This window comes from Megalobrama amblycephala, linkage group LG14 (genome assembly GCF_018812025.1).
Source record: "Megalobrama amblycephala isolate DHTTF-2021 linkage group LG14, ASM1881202v1, whole genome shotgun sequence".
Taxonomy (NCBI): Eukaryota; Metazoa; Chordata; class Actinopteri; order Cypriniformes; family Xenocyprididae; genus Megalobrama; species Megalobrama amblycephala.
Window position 1 is genome coordinate 3,424,673 of NC_063057.1, and position 16,293 is coordinate 3,440,965.

The following is a 16,293-nucleotide window of genomic DNA, read 5'->3' on the forward strand; positions in this document are numbered from 1 at the left end:
TGTAATTGAGTAGTTAGTAGCAATTTTCTCCCTTTAATTTCCATCTGCAAAACCCAGGCCTGGCATGGCAAATAGCACATTACACCCGCACAATGCAGCCGTCCAGTAATAACATCATTTCCACAGTTTGAAAACTTCCATGAACAAATGACGAATTGTCGGTGTATGTGTCATCTCATTCGCTGCACACAGGTGTACGTACCTATTTGAAACATTGAGATATTCTCATTAGGACACTGGTTTCCATTTCCAACAGATAATCCCAGTTGATCGGGAAAAACAGTTGACTTTTTCAATTTGCATCTGCACGTCAGATTTATGAATCTCTAATCCATAACCGATGCCCATCCGGGTGTATTTCCCACCAAAAAGGACAAGGTGCTACTGCAAACTAATGGTCCAACGCAGTCTATCGTTGTGACTCGATAAGTTTTGCCGACAGATTTATGAAGATCGTAAAGCAAAATCAGGGACGAGAATGCAGCAGGCCGACATTTAATGGCTGCTTATCACACGAAGGGTTTTATTCGTCGGCACGCGTGTGTACACACACCTACTGGATCGCATTCACGTTCGGCCAAGTGGAAAATGAATGCTTTATTCTCGTCCTAATGATGTCCTTCTGAATGTGAAAGGGATGTTTTTAAGAAAATGTTATTTAAAATAATACATTAAGTACTGTCAACTCAAGACACAATTCCCTCGTAACATAAATTTGATTTTTATATCGCTCGCGGAGAATGGAATCCCTTTTTATACAATTTTGTAATTACTCTGATGCACTACATCAAAAGGAAAAGTAATAATAGTTGTAATTTAATCTATTCTCACAAGTCATTTTCATAAACTCTCCCTCTGTCTGCCTAATGCACGTTTCATTCATTATTTATAATGCGCTGATGATGTGGTAATGACAATGCCATTGTTTTTTACACTTAGCGGTGATTCAGAGCTTTCATTACGGGCACGGCGGGCCGCGGATTATCAAGGGCAAACAAAAGATAATTAACGACAGGAAGTAGGGCAGCCGAGCCCGGCTGGGCACCGCCAGGAACCCCCCGATTCAGGGTTCAGCGAGCACAGGTCTATTTAGAAGACTTGGCTTCTGTGAGGACTCAAACAGCATAATTAGTGAAGGCTCCCTGTTAGGAGGGGAATGCAATTTATTTTTACCTCCTCCTCTTCTTTGCACCTCCTCCTTCCATTCTTTCATTCTCTCTGTCTCTCTCTGAACAGATATCAACGCTGAGCTGGAGGTGTGAGAATCTGAGCATGAATATAGAGCGATCAAGAGGAAGTTAAACAATGGACAGTCAACTAAATGACAAAATGTAGCAGGAATTATCAAGTCTTAAGTCAAAAAGATGATGTGTTTGAGTGGATTTTTTTCTGATATATTCATATCAATTATACATAAATAAATCTATTATGGCATTCTAAACATAAAAGATTGTTTAAAGGGTTAGTTCACACAAAAATGAAATTTCTGTCATTAATTACTCACCCTCATGTCGTTCCAAACCCGTAAGACCTTCGTTCATCTTCGGAACACAAATTAAGATATTTTTGATGAAATCCGAGAGCTCTCTGACCGATACTGAGTCGGCGTTCTGACGTAGAACCTGGAAGCGCTGCACTGTGTCTACAACATAAACAGCGTAGAAGAATGACAGGAAAGAGAACAAATTGTTGAATAAAGTCATTATTTTTGTTTTGTTTTTGAGCACAAAAAGTATTCGCGTCACTTCATAAAATTAAGGTTGAACCACTGTAGTCACATGGACTATTTTAACAATGTCTTTACAACCTTTTTGGGCCTTGAAAGTGATAATTAAATTGCTGTCTATGGAGGGGTTGATTTCATCAATAATATCTTAATTTGTGTTCTGAAGAACAAAGGTCTTACAGGTTTGGAGCGACATGAGGGTGAGTACTTAATGACAGAAATTTTATTTTTGGGTGAACTGACCCTTTAAGTAGTGCTGTTTGGATACTGTTAAACGACAGTTAAACCACTTACCATCATCTTCTCTTTGTGTTATTCTAGCTTTTCTTTCTCCTCCTCAGATAAATAAATGTTCTGGATGGTGGTAGAGCTGACAGAACCCCAGGTGTCCCTGTATGTTGTTTGACAGTGAGCAGGGAATGACAGCTGTTCAGCAGTACAGAACTCAATCTGTCCTCAACTCCTCAAGAAGTGTGCACTGCCTTTCACACCTCACACACAACAGGAGCCTACTGCACCGACTCCACATCACACCTGGACCACAAACGTACAGTGTGTTAGAATGATATGAATCTTTCAAGCAATATCACGGATCTCCTGGAAGCTGATCCTCAGGTGGATGCACACTTTCACAAGGATGCGGCATATACTATAAACCCCAAACTCAATCATTTGCCACATCTTTGCATTGATGATCACTTAAAACTTAAGAAAACATGGAATATTTGCAGCACAACCACTAATTCATCACTCTTACACTCAGACACTTGCATTAAATAGGGCATATTATGCTCTTCTACAAGTCTTGATTTTGTTTTTGGGGTCTACTAGAATAGGTTTTCATGCTTGAATGAATTCTAAAAACATTATTTATAACATATTTTACATTGTTGCAGCACCTCTCTTCCCAGTCTGTCAGTAATGCTCTGTTTAGTTCCTGTCTCTATAAAGCCCCTCCTCCCGAAAAGCGTAATGTGCTCTGATTGGTCGGCTGGACCAGTGTGTTGTGACTGGTCAACTGCTTCGAGCGTGTTTGGGAAATGTCACGCCCCTTACCATAACTGCGATTTTCGATGCACTGCTAACACAATACATATCACAATTTAAATTTTCTTATATTTTTTGTTTTTATTATATTTAAAAAAATATATATATAGAGAGAGAGAGAGAGATAGAGTATATATGTATTAAAATATACACACACATAAATTTTTACATGAATTGAAGGTTTATCTGTAGCCATTATTTATTAATTTTATATAAAATAAAATTATAAATCTTTGATATGTCCCCATTTAGACAGGAAAGTAAATGTTTGTGTGTGGTTGTGAGACTGAACACACGCGGGATTGTCGTATGCATCCACACTCTGACATGTTTTTCTGAAAATATACATGTACGAGAACAATCTGACGATTCAAAGAAAGAAGTAAATACAGCTAGAAGAAAGACTTCCTGTGAGAGTGTGGGGGGCCTGGGCAAAGCACTCGAGGACCTGTAGCAGACTTGACTGGCATGACACCAAAGAGGAACGCCTTCAGTATGACTACTAAGAGCTTTGGCAGGATTTTTATTAAGGAGTTGGGACAGCATTCATTTTTAAAACCTCCTCAATAAAATATCATACAGTCGTTACATATTCCTCTGGATTATAATGATATGAATATTTAAATTTAAATGCATTCTGAGCACGAGGTCTCTTCTTCAGTAAGGCATCAGATCTCATTTTCTACTTAAGCTGCCCCGTCATGTTTATGCATCTCCACATGCATGATACATATCTCTCTCTATCTCTCTCTTTTTTTTAAAAGCTTCTTAATGCAACCCGAGTAATTTTGCCTGAATTTAATGGGCGATGACTTTTCATTGGTGATCTTTTTTTCTCTTTCTGCCTCCAAAAAACCCCCTATATAATATGATCAAATGTTCCTTTCATGCAGAACACAGCGTTATCTGAAACTTCACACTTTGTTGCACTTGAAGAAAAAAAATGAAACCCTAAACTTAATCAGTATTATAGTTCATTTCTGATATGGAGAGGTATGATTACTATGTATACAAGAGAAGAATGTGACAAGTACTAAGACAAGGCGCTGATTAGCAAAGATCTGTTGTGGGAAGATAAGGTGCGTTACGAATCACAAAAAAGTAGCCAACGTTCATTTATTACGTGCTTGGTGGAAGCTAGAACTTCTGTGAAATGGTGACAGACCCTAGCGATTTTATCTCTGGAACCAAAGTCCTCTGATCTTTCAACTTCCTTGACAAGATGTTGTCATTTTATTTTTTGATGGGTTCAAAGACGCTGGGAGATCGAGGATCGTCTGACATACAGTAGATGACTCAGTTTAACTCACCCAATGTTTAATTGAAGGATGTGGGGGGGGAGGAGAAACTCTCTGCTTTATTAGAGTGCAGTGCTTCAGTATCAGCGGAGGTGAAACATGTTAATAATTTTGTTTTCAGAACATGTAAGAGCATGTAAGAATTTCACACAGAAGAACGTGCGAGAATAGAGAAACTAACCACAACAGTTGCATACGGGTCCCTCCTTCAATGTTTTAACAAACACTACTGTTTCCATTTTTTTTAATGAGTTTAAGTAATGTAAAAACACAAGTTGCCAAGACTAACAGATCATATTATTTTTCACAGTTTAAGATAATACTGATGTACTAATAGCAAGGGCCTAAAACTAACCTTTTGCCACACCTGCCAATTTCCGTAACTTAAGAAAATGGACCCGCCATAAATATATTTTACCGTCCATGAAACTGGCCAGTTATGACACCACAATTTTACCAGTGAAAATTCATAATTCTCTATTTCAATATCCAATTTCAATACCACAGCTAAAACTACTAGCCCAACTAATATAAATTTAAAACATTATTAAAGACAAGTAAATAGTCAGTAATAAAATAAGAACAAATAATCAAATTACAAGCAAAAGCACAAATCAATACAATATAACAAAGATAAAAATGAAATAAACAGTGCTTTTCAGGTTTTTCATGTAGGTCTGACAGTAGTTTTCAAGTACAGAAATGTAATAAAGTAAGCAAATGTAAAATAACACTGCATAGTCACTGTATAAATTAAACATCCTTATTAATTAATCCTTATTAAAGTTACAAAAGTTATTCAGTCAAGAGCAGCGAGTGATTTTTTTTCTTTGTCCTTTTAACATTAAAAACACAGACAGCAGCAGGAATATTAGGCTGCTGTCACTTTAAGAGAGAAATGCACAGATCCAATATACTGCACACATGCGTTTACTTTCTCAACTGTTTACGTTCACTTAAGACATAGCGACTATGTTTACTAAAATATTTGCTATTTTTTGACATAATTTTGTGTGAATTTGTCTGCTCAAGCACAAGAAGACGTGAAAGAGAGCTCAGTTTAGTGTGATGATGGCTTTCTGGGTGAGTAATGAAATGGGCTCCCTTTTGCGTCTTCTTGCGCTTAAATATTTTAATTGTCAAGGCTTAAACTTTTGTGATGATGCAGCACTGGTCCATCAACTGTTTCGAGCATTATTCATGTTCATGCATCGTTCGAATTCATAAAAATGTTACCGCCCAACTGGCAAGTGACACTGTTTTATATACTCGCCAACTCTAATTTCTACTCCCATTTGGCGTTTAGCGAGTGTTAATTTTAGGCTCTGACTAACGTACATAACTAATGAGAAAAAACTAAAAAGAAACATTTGCTACATCAGAAATCATGTAGGTACTACATTTGGTTTGAAACTTACTTAACAACTGTTAAAAAAGTACTTTGTATATACTATGAGTGTGTATAGTATGAATGAAATTCAGACATACTACATCCACCATGTTGTCACTGTCATGTGACCTACGGAGTCAGTTGCATGGCTTCACTGCCATTCACAAATCCTTTCCCGTGGCCTAATGGGATATTAAAGTGTCTATTGTGTGCAATTCAGAATCTCGACGGAAGTCATTAGGGTACTTTTCGCCTACTAATTTTCAGATACTATGTATTAGGAAATACTATTCTGTTGGCGAACTGTTTTTCACATACTATATACTAGGGAACTATTTGATTTCAGATGCAGCGATTGTTATTTCAATGAAAAAACATAAAATTTTAAGTGTCACAGTGAATTCTGGGAATGCCAATTTAAAGTTTTTCGCTGTAAATTTAAAAAAAAAAAAAGTAAATTTATCAATATTTTACTTTATAATGAATTGTCCCATTATATTAACTATATTTTTTTGTATTTTTTTATGTATTCTTTATACTAGGAACATTGAGGAAAAGAACTTTAAGAGAACCAACCGTTTTTACGCGTAGCATTTTTATTGCTCGGTACGGTACCATACCGTACTGTAGTTATTTCCACTTCGATTGTCAGAAGTTGTGAATGGTACCAAAATACCGAACTGTACCATACCACTTTTTTGGGACCCTTCCGTTGGGGTACATAGCACAGCAGTCTGTTACCAAAAGGGTGGAGCTAGACCCGCTGCAGAATGTTGATTGGTTAGCAGAGAATCGTCACTTGTGTGTGCTACAGGGGGAATGACAACACAAGGGGCGCCATTTTTTAAATATTAAAATATTGTCGTCTTCTTGTGACAAACAGCCACATGCCAAGAAGCAAGAACAAGATCAGCTGTATGTCCTCCATTGTTGTTAGCTGTGTCACATTGTTCTTCACGTGAGAATGACGTTGATCGCTACTTTCCGACATACACCAAGTAAGGGTACTGTTGGCGGTGGAAACGCAAGCCGGACCAGGGTTACGCTCCCGAATCATACTGTACTGTACCGTACTGTATCGCTCGGTAGAAACGAGCCATTCGTCTTGTACCATTAAAATTATTAATTTCTTCATGCATCGCTACACTTTTGACAATAGGCATTATGTGAAATTTCTCTAATATGACTGATTGGGAAAAAAAATGACACATATCAGCTTTAAATAAAAAGACTCCCACTAGTTACTGCTTGTATGAGCGAATACACTAGCTCAAACTCTCCACTTATGTGAGGACGGAGCCAAAAGAGAGGGAATCGATTTCATCCCTCTTGACCCGACGACCCTGTTCGCCTGAGCCGCCTCCGAGGGTGGCGTGGTTGGTGTGTCGCGGTGGTCCCCGCCACCGACTTTGATGTTGGGGGTGGAGTAGGTGGGTAAATGGCGAGAACGCGGTGTCCTCACATAAAACGGAGACAGTTGCCGGCACTTGGCATTTCCAGTGCTGACAGGCTGGCTTGTTTGTTCACTCTAACGAGCACTCGGACTCCATTAATGAGCGGACTGAATCCATTATCATCATCATTTCAAAAGGCAGCCCTGCACTAAACAGCTCCCCGCATTAGCTGCCGTTGCCCTTGTTGTTTCATTTGATCAGTGGTGGCAGCAGGGACTCACCCCTCTCTAGCCTTCCTAGCTCAAACACACATACATACGCGCTTGTTTTATTACCCCATTGCAATGGCTGTGAATTTATGGGGTGAGAATTAAGCACGAAGTGGAAGTTACAGATGCTACGACCCTGACTGGAGTTAAAATGCGAGCTAACGGAGTAATGACATTGGAAGTAGGGATGTGCAACATATTTTTAACAACGGCTAGTCAATGGGTTGCATGTAACAGTAGTCTACTGGTCAGTCTTATGGACGTTCTGCATAATTAAGCTGATTTAGAGCTATTATGCAGATCGAACGTGTTTTTGGGACAGACGCAACTTGAGCATGAAATAAAACTTTCTGAGAAGTATCTCAATTCATCCCCTACTATTTCTTTTTTAGAAAATATAAAAATAACAGCAGCAACCACAAAATTATTACTACTTCTACTACTACTACTACTATTGTTGCTATAATTTAGCAATAATATTTTAGCTAAACTATTAAGAGATGGAATCACTATAGCAACAACAACAACAATCTTGTAACATTTAAAAAAATATTATTATTATTATTATTACTGTTGTTGCCACTGTAATTTAGCAATGATATTTTAGCTAAAAATAAATTGCTTTTGTAACAAAGATATAATAATTCTGATAACAATAAAAGTAATAATTAGAATAAAAATACTAGTAGTAATAATAATATTAATGCTATCTCTTGTAACAATTTGAATTATTGTTGTTGTTATATTTAGCAATTTTTTTAGCTAAAAATTAAGTGATGAAAATTGCTTTAAAAATAACAAAATCTCTCTTTTTACAAATATCTTGTAAAAATTAAATTATAACTATTATTTTTATTATTATTACTGTTGTTGCAGCTATAATTTAGCTATGATTATCCATTATCTATTTATCTATATTTTATAAAATTTTAATAGATGAAATTGCTTTTGTAACAAAATATAAACCATGATAATAGTAATAAAATCAATAATAATAATTATTATTATTATTTTGATGATTATTATGATTATTATTATTGTTGTTGTTGATTGTTACATTTAGCAATAATGTTTTAGCTAAAAATTAAGGGATGAAATTCATATTGTAACAATTTAAAAAAATGTAACTTATTATTATTATTATTAAAATAGCACTACCTCTAAAAACAAAGGGGGAAACAAGATAAACTCACATGTTGACCCCACTAATCGAGCATCCTAACCCATCCCTATTAGAAAGCGAGAAAGAGGTAGGTGTAAAAAGACAGCGAGCAGAAGAAGCACATCTTAAGTCATAAACAATCTAAGCTGGTAGGCAGTATGAAAGTGGGCGACGATAACATTTCCATCTCTCTGCCACCTTTCTAAGGGACATCAAAGACCCAATTAAGGCCCTCTGAGCAAATGGCGTATGTGGTAGCTGCTCTGGAGAGCTGTCACAGAGTCTGTGTGTGGCTGTCGACGCCCCAACTCAGTGACAGCCTCCTTTACAATCCCAGCCCAGCTCGATGTGCCCCTCTCTTTCTCTCTCTGTTAAAGGATTTTAATTAGGCCTTGCCTGCTCAGGCTCACACAGCCCTTTTGTATGTGCTGAATGGTACAAGGACTGTGATTTGGAAGCCCTTCACAGGCAGTCACTGATGTGAGAGAGAGAGAATGAGAGAGCGATTGAGAGGGAGAGAGAGAAAGAAAAAGGGCTCTTTCATTTTGATATGTGCTACTTCACTACACCGAGCCCCCCCCACCCCACCCCACACTATTGTACGATCTCCCCTTATGAAGAACCGGAAAATATTCAAATGTTAACGTGCCCATGTTGGCTTTGATATTTAAGACAAAAGGGTACAGCGTGAGACTTACACTGACACTTCACAAACTAGAAACGGGACATTTCATCTGACGCGTCATGATCTACCAATACGCTTTCAGTCTTTAAGAGCATGTATTTGAGCGGTTGATTTCTTTAGTGTGTATGTGCACGATATATTCTGTTCCAAAAATAGCTATTTTATTGTTATTCTTTCCTATAATAAAACGTTTGTTACAAGGTTTGGCCAGAACATTATACATTTGTATACAAATGTGCTTACTTAGGTGATTCTAGGTGATTCAAATAAAATAATTAATGTGATCTCTTTAACTTCTCAGTTGTTTCTCCTAGTCACAGATGAGATTATTTGGAGATCAATTTACAGTAAGTTACTTGAGCTGACTGCCACTCATAAATGTTTCAGCTACTACTTTTATTGTATGTCAACAATTTTGTCAAATTTGTTTAAGGCTCCACAGTATTTAAGGAGAAAAATCAGTTACACTACAATATTTCGATGGTCCACTTTAGACATTTTATTAACTATAAGTAGCCCAACTTTACAACTACATGTCAAGTAAAGTTTTAGTGGCCTGTAGTAGACTGTTAGGATAGGGTAAGGGTAGAATAAGTTGACATGTAGTTAGACAGTAGACAGTAGAATGTCTGTTGGGGTATCATTAAAATAAAGTTTTAACAGATATTAAACAGACAATCTACTTATACTCTAATGAGAGTTAGTTGACATAGTTGCAAAGCTACTTATAGTTAGCAGAATGTCTTAAGTGGACCATCACAAAGTGTTACAGGAAAATCTCAGTTGATACCCAAAATAAAAGTGCTCCATTAAGTCTCTCGAGCTTTTAAAAAAGAAATCTTGGTATTTCCTTCAAAATGTTTTTTTTTTTTTTATCAAATATTTTCCACAAGAATATATTTTCCATGGGTTTGCATACTAAACATCTACTTCAACAGGCACTGCAAACCTGAATAAATTGGCAAAACTCAAAAAGAAAAACTGAGATAATCAGAGTTAATCTAAGTTAAAACTTTTTTTTTTGAGTTATGAAATTGAAAGTTTAAGTAAGCAGAACTGGCAGATTCCAATTTTGTACTCATACATTTGAATTGCTCTTAACTTGAAATTTTTGATAAGTTAATTCATACATTTAACTTAAAATTATCATGTAATCTTAACCCCCCCCCCCCCCCCCCAAAAAAAACAAACAAACAAAACAACAACAAAAAAAACTCTTCTAAATTAGCACAGCAAAGTATTAAACACTACAAAATCCCACTTAACATGAATCTTGCACAAAAAAGAAAAAAAAAAAACATTATATAACATTTAATTTTAGCGTTTGCTCTCCTGTTCGAGTATTATGGCAAAGCATGCTGGGAAATCCCATTCCAGTCTCAGGAAAATTTAAGTTTGTCTAAATTAAAAGAAACAAGTTAATAAAACTCAAAACAATTAAACAATTCAGATTACTTAAAATGTGTCAGTTTCATGAATTTAAAAGAAAAAGAAAGTTCTAAATACTCATAAAAGTTCATTTGATTGAACTCATTTGTTTAATTTGAGTTTACTCAAACCAATTAATTATTTTAAACATTATGGTCTACAGTGAGTAACAGGATGAACAAAAATAAAATTATTACACAAAAATACATATAAAAATACAACATACAACAAGTATGTTTTCTATCGCAATCACCAACTCTCAGATCTCACATGCCAATGGCACGCTGCCAGCCACACTCCTCCTCCATCACCCCACCATCCTCCCCTTTGCATCCCGCCAAAGCAGGGCCCTCCGTTTACCAAGCATGCCCAAAGCAGGCAGGCGGGCAGCCAGGCATCGTAACCCTCCCCAGCCAAGACGTGGCATGCTGGGACGGTGTCCCCCCTCTCTCTCCCTGACATTCCTCCCTGACAGCCCTTTACATCTGCCTGCGCCGCACTCCGTCGGCAGACAAAGAAATTAATACCCCAAGTGACTGTGTTTTAATTAAGCAATTTCATGCAAATTACACATTTTAGATTGTCAAATAATATACTGCGCAAAATGGAAGGCTGGCTGATCTGATATGCATGGAGCGTTTTTCTTCCAGGGCACTGTGCATACATGGAAAATGAACAAAAATGCTAATTTCTAATCTATTATGCAAACAGTATGATACTTACATAGATTTGCACGCCTTTCTCGGTATGGCTGAGCAATGCCTTTGTATTGTGTATTTAAGGTGCTCGAGTGTTTAAAAGTCTTGTTTTTGTACCCTTTTGGCCGCATATTTACTTTCAAAGCTTTTTGGATTACGCCGCGAATAAAAATGCAGCAACATGCGTGCTCGGTTCAAGTTTGTTTTTGTTTGTTTGTGTTGGCGTATCCAAATGAAATCGCAACACAAATTAGCGTAGTGAATTGCATGAATGCATAATGAACAAACAAATTATACACCTAAAGTAAACCTAAATAAAAAATAACTATTCAAAGCAGCCATCATTTTAATGCCAATTATGCTGGGGGGGGGGGGGGGAAATAACGTCTTTTCCTTCCTTACATTGTTACAGGATCAGCCAGTATAACTAACAATATGTACAAATTATTCAAATGTGAACAAAAGCCTTTTTTTCCTCCCCAAGTTGATTTGATTTAATATTAGAGTAGAACTGCGAAGAAAGGCCTCTTGAAACCACAGGCACAAAAGTCGGTGAGCACAGGTAGCACAATGAGGCCCTCATTAACAAAGGCAAGGGAGGATTCTTGCTGTTTCTTTGTGATTCAAATACATTTAATCAAAGGTTTGTTTCAATATACTGGTACTTAATAGTGTACATTACCACATACAATACGTCTGAATGAATTGCAGTCCTTCTAGTAGGCTTTTTTAATGGGAACAAATAGCAGGATAGGAGTAGGGAACTGAAGCAGTAATGGCAGGGTACGACATGGCTGTTGACGAGGTTTCTTCATCTTCAGCACAGAGTTGTTCTTTAAATGGACCCTCATACCGTAATCGTGCCTCGTGTGCATTAAATTCAGGAAACAATAAAGGAACGGGGCTCCACACCAGGTCTAAAATATCCTTTCCCAATTATGAAGCTTTGAAATCAGACTTATGAGCCCCTCCTGTGTTTGTGTGCAAGAGAGTGTGTGTGCGTGAAGGTTTTGAAGCGATCCCACTCACCTTAATCAAGTCAACAAGGGGGTGGAGGTGGGTGCCTGGATGGTGCTTGTGTGTGATTGAATTTTGATGTGCGTCATTGAGGTGCGATTTCCAAGAACCAAATTGGCGGCCGCACGGCGTGACTTCTCCTCAGGTGGCAAATGCACTTCATCTGAAGGTAACGTGCATCCGTGGCTGTGGGGTCAGGTGAGCTGAGGTCAGATATGTTGGTGAAATAATGTTTGAATTACTAACAAACAGGTGAGAAACTAACGGGCAACTTGAGTGTAAACAGGAGGAAGCAAAATTAAAACTTAAAGGGGACCTATTATGTCCCTTTTTACAAGATGTAATATAAGTCTCTGGTGTCTCCAGAATGTATCTGTGAAGTTTCAGTTAAAAACAGCCCACAGATCATGTATTATACCATGTTGCAAATGCCCATTTTTTGAGCGTAAGGAAAAAAATGCTGTTTTCGTGCATGTATCTTTAAATGCAAATGAGCTGCTGCACCCCACCCCACTTTCCAGAAGAGGGCGGAGCCTGTACAGGTCGTGCCTCAGATACTCTGCCAAAAACTAAAACATCTCTTTGGTTTTGACACTGTTTATGATTTATGGGAATTAAAAAAAAAAAAAAAAAAAGATTATACCATTATAGGGTGGTTGTGTACACACATTGCTGAATTTTGCATAACAAAAGCAAGACAGCCCAGGTGAATTTGGTAAAAAAAAACAAAAAAAAAACTAATAGATAAACACATAAACACTTTAAAACACATCCAAAGAAGCGAATTACACATTGCTTTAAGGCGAGCCCTTTAATATAAGACTATGTGTGAGTCTTATATTAAAGCTTTGGTGTGCCAACTTTTTCCTGCTTTTTATTAATATTTTTGGTCGAGCACCCATCTTTGAGCATATTTTTTGCCGGTGATGTGCATGCTTTAGTCCTGATTTTGCTGAGTTTTTTAAAGGCGAGCCCTTCCACAATTCTTCGTTTCGCTACACTTCCCTCCTTGCACTATTTAGTTTGCATCTTAATGTTCCTGAGTTTCCTTCTCTGATCTAAACTGGAATCTGATCTAAATTTGAGTGCCACTCCATGTCCAACTGGAAGACAGCGGTTGCTGAATGAACCCAAGGCGTCGGGCGGCCCGCGGGAGTGCCTGCCGTCCTGCGGTCAGCCTCCCAGATATAAACACCGCTCCAATGACAGAGAGGGGAATCATGAGCTGGCAGCCAGGCGTTTTCCCTCTGTTCAATGTAACAGGATATTAAACAGTAATTATATGATCCTGAGACAATCTGATTAGCACAGAGAAAAAGCCTTATTGATCCCAGGTGCGGATCAGCAGCCAAGGATAAATATTTATTCTACATCTCTCTCTATGATGGTATAGAGCCACTCAAAACATGCTTGTCAAACAGAGGGAGTTTATGCTAGTATCAAGATGAACACGGTCTGTGACGGTCGGTCTTGCGGAGAGAGGATGGGTAAACTAGCTAGAAAAGGAAAGTTGGCAGGGAAATGAAAAAGGGGATAATGACATATGACGTTGGGCATTACATCACTTACAAAAATAACTTGTATAATTATAGACCAGTTTTACTCACTGTGGACCTGGCACAGAACTGGGGATGTTCAATTCAAGAGTTTACCATGGCACAGTGATGATAATGTATCAGATATTCAAGGTACCAATGTACTTTTATAGATACCATGTTACTGATTAACTTTTTATATATACCATGGTACTATACGTAGTATGTTCATATATCATGGTATTTAGTATATGGTACACTTGCAGAAAAGTACCAAAAAGTGCAACCAATTTCAGTACTATGGTGTACATAGCAAAGTACTATTTGATACCACCAATGTACCATGGTACTACCACAGTACTTTTTGGGTGCTCCAAGATATTTAAACAAATACCATGGTAGTACCACACAATAGAAATCAAGGTATTTCAGAAAATACCATGATACACTCAAAAACAAAAGGTTTTCGCAGCAATGTCACAGAACCATTTTGGGTTCCCCAAAGAACTTATCAGTAAACAGTTCTTAAAAGAACCATTTTTTTTTCTTAGTGTGAAGAACATCTTACTAATCTAAAGAACCTTTTTTTTACACTATAAAGAGCCTTTTGAGCAATGGAAAAGTTCCATGGATGTTAAAAGTTCTTCACAGAACCATTGATGCCAATAAAGAACCTTTATTTTTAATGTCCAAAAATCCATGGTTTTACCATTGTACTTGTCCAAAAAACTTGGAATAACTCTAGTACTCTGAAGTATTTTGAAGAATATTATGGCAGTGCCATTGTAAATGTCCAAAAAGCCATGGTATTATAATTATGCATTTCCAAACAATCATGGTTAAACCATGGTATCATGTCCAAAACACAACAGTGTAATAAAGAGATAGTCCAAGGCATTTCATACAATAGTATGGTAATACTATAGTACACATCTGAAAATTATGGTATTATAATTGAACTTTGTTAAAAGACTGATAATACAGTGGTATTCCAAGGTATACCATAGAATACCATAGTAAAACGTTTCAAAGTCTTTCACAAAGTTCGTAGTATTGTTATGACCGCCGCTCAAGACGTCATTTGCTAGAAACCGTTCCCAGAGAATGACGAGTCTCACTTGCTGAGATGACGGGGGGGGCACAAACATCCTTTGCGGTGTGCGGCTCATTAAATCTGCCTCTGGGTAATCCAATTGATCTGCAATTCGTTTTAAGTAGCATTAAATCAATGCGCACAGACATGAAAAGCCGGGCTCCTCGTTGACTTCAGTGGAGCTACCTGCAACACTTTGTAATATTGATAATACGCCACTCTCTCCATTTGAGCTTTCTTTTTTTCTCATGCAAATGATAGCTGTTTGTAACCGGGCCTGATCAGCGGGGTAAGAAAAGGGAGTTGAATGCCTTGGGGAATTGATTTAACTCTAGAACAATGCCAGGAAATGCAGCGCTTTTCTCTAAGACTGCCTGTGTATAGAGATAGTGTTTATCTTGAATGTAATCCCAGCTTCTCTGCGTCTTTAGCAGAGACTGTGGGCCTAAAGCAAGACAGGCGCTGTAAATAAGGATTTTCACCTGATGTTTTACACACCACACATGTTAAGTGAAGGACTGTCCAAACACTAGGGGAGAGGGGTAAGATGTGTCAGTGCACTACAAAAACTGTTATTTTTAATAAGAATGATCTAATTTTTTTATTAAAATATCTAAAAATCCTTGAAAATGTACTTGACAAGCAACACTGCATATGATGCAACTTTAATAAAATTTTGTCTAAACCTTGTCCTGGATTACTGATAAAAATGTGAAAATTGTGCAGCAAGATAAGACTGGCAATTGTGAATTAGTAAGTAGTTTTTTTTATATATACATTTCCCAGTGATTCAGTTTGCCACTTCACATGACACAACTTACCCCTAATGTTGGGCAAGGTACTGAATGTAACTACTTATAGATGCTTTCTTCTAATTTGAGTTTAAATATACTGAAATATAATTAGGCATATTAGTGTCCTCTTAGTGGACAACTCAATTAAAAAGTGGCACAGCTTACCCCACTCTAGATAAATCACAACATCAGCATGAACATGGCATCTGGGGAAAAAGGGATTTGCATATTAATAGCATATAGTACAAGGTACTAGAAGTGAAGTTATAAACAAACAATGTAATTCCACAATTAAAGCACTGCATCGCGGCAGACATTACAATCCCTATTATTGACAAATCAAACTAAATAAAATTAGAAATGGATTCCAAAAGCAAGCTCCCAGTGTGATGTGCAGCTCTTCATCTGAATATTACAGCGTAATTAGGTCAGGCTGTTGAATTTTTAATGCTCTCTGAAATCATATTCGTGCTCGCTGTGTGTCAGGTAGAGCCCGGCTCCGACGATACATCATCATGCAGTGACACCAACATAATGGCCATCCCTTCAAATGTGTGACCTTTTCCAAGCTTGCACACCCCAGTGCGACATATCCAGCCACCGCGTTTGGCAGGAACCCCCTCACGTGTCACACACACCGGAGGGAATGAATGCTCAATACTAAACTATGAAATAAGACCAGCATTTGATTCATAATTATTATAGACAATAGAAGATGAATTCACAGCTACTGTATTAGTGTGGTGTACAGTACCAC

At 37.5% G+C, this 16,293-nt stretch overlaps 1 long non-coding RNA gene across 1 annotated transcript in view; it reads right to left on the reverse strand.

Moving 5' to 3' along the window:
• LOC125244682 overlaps positions 1–12,316 on the reverse strand; it is a 34,243-nt gene extending 21,927 nt beyond the window's left edge. The window contains exons 1-2 of the long non-coding RNA XR_007179356.1: positions 12,127–12,316; positions 1,174–1,266 (exon numbers count right to left, since the gene is read on the reverse strand). This is a non-coding gene — a long non-coding RNA (uncharacterized LOC125244682). The remainder of the gene's footprint in view (positions 1–1,173; positions 1,267–12,126) is intronic.
• Between the last annotated feature and the right edge of the window lie 3,977 nt (positions 12,317–16,293).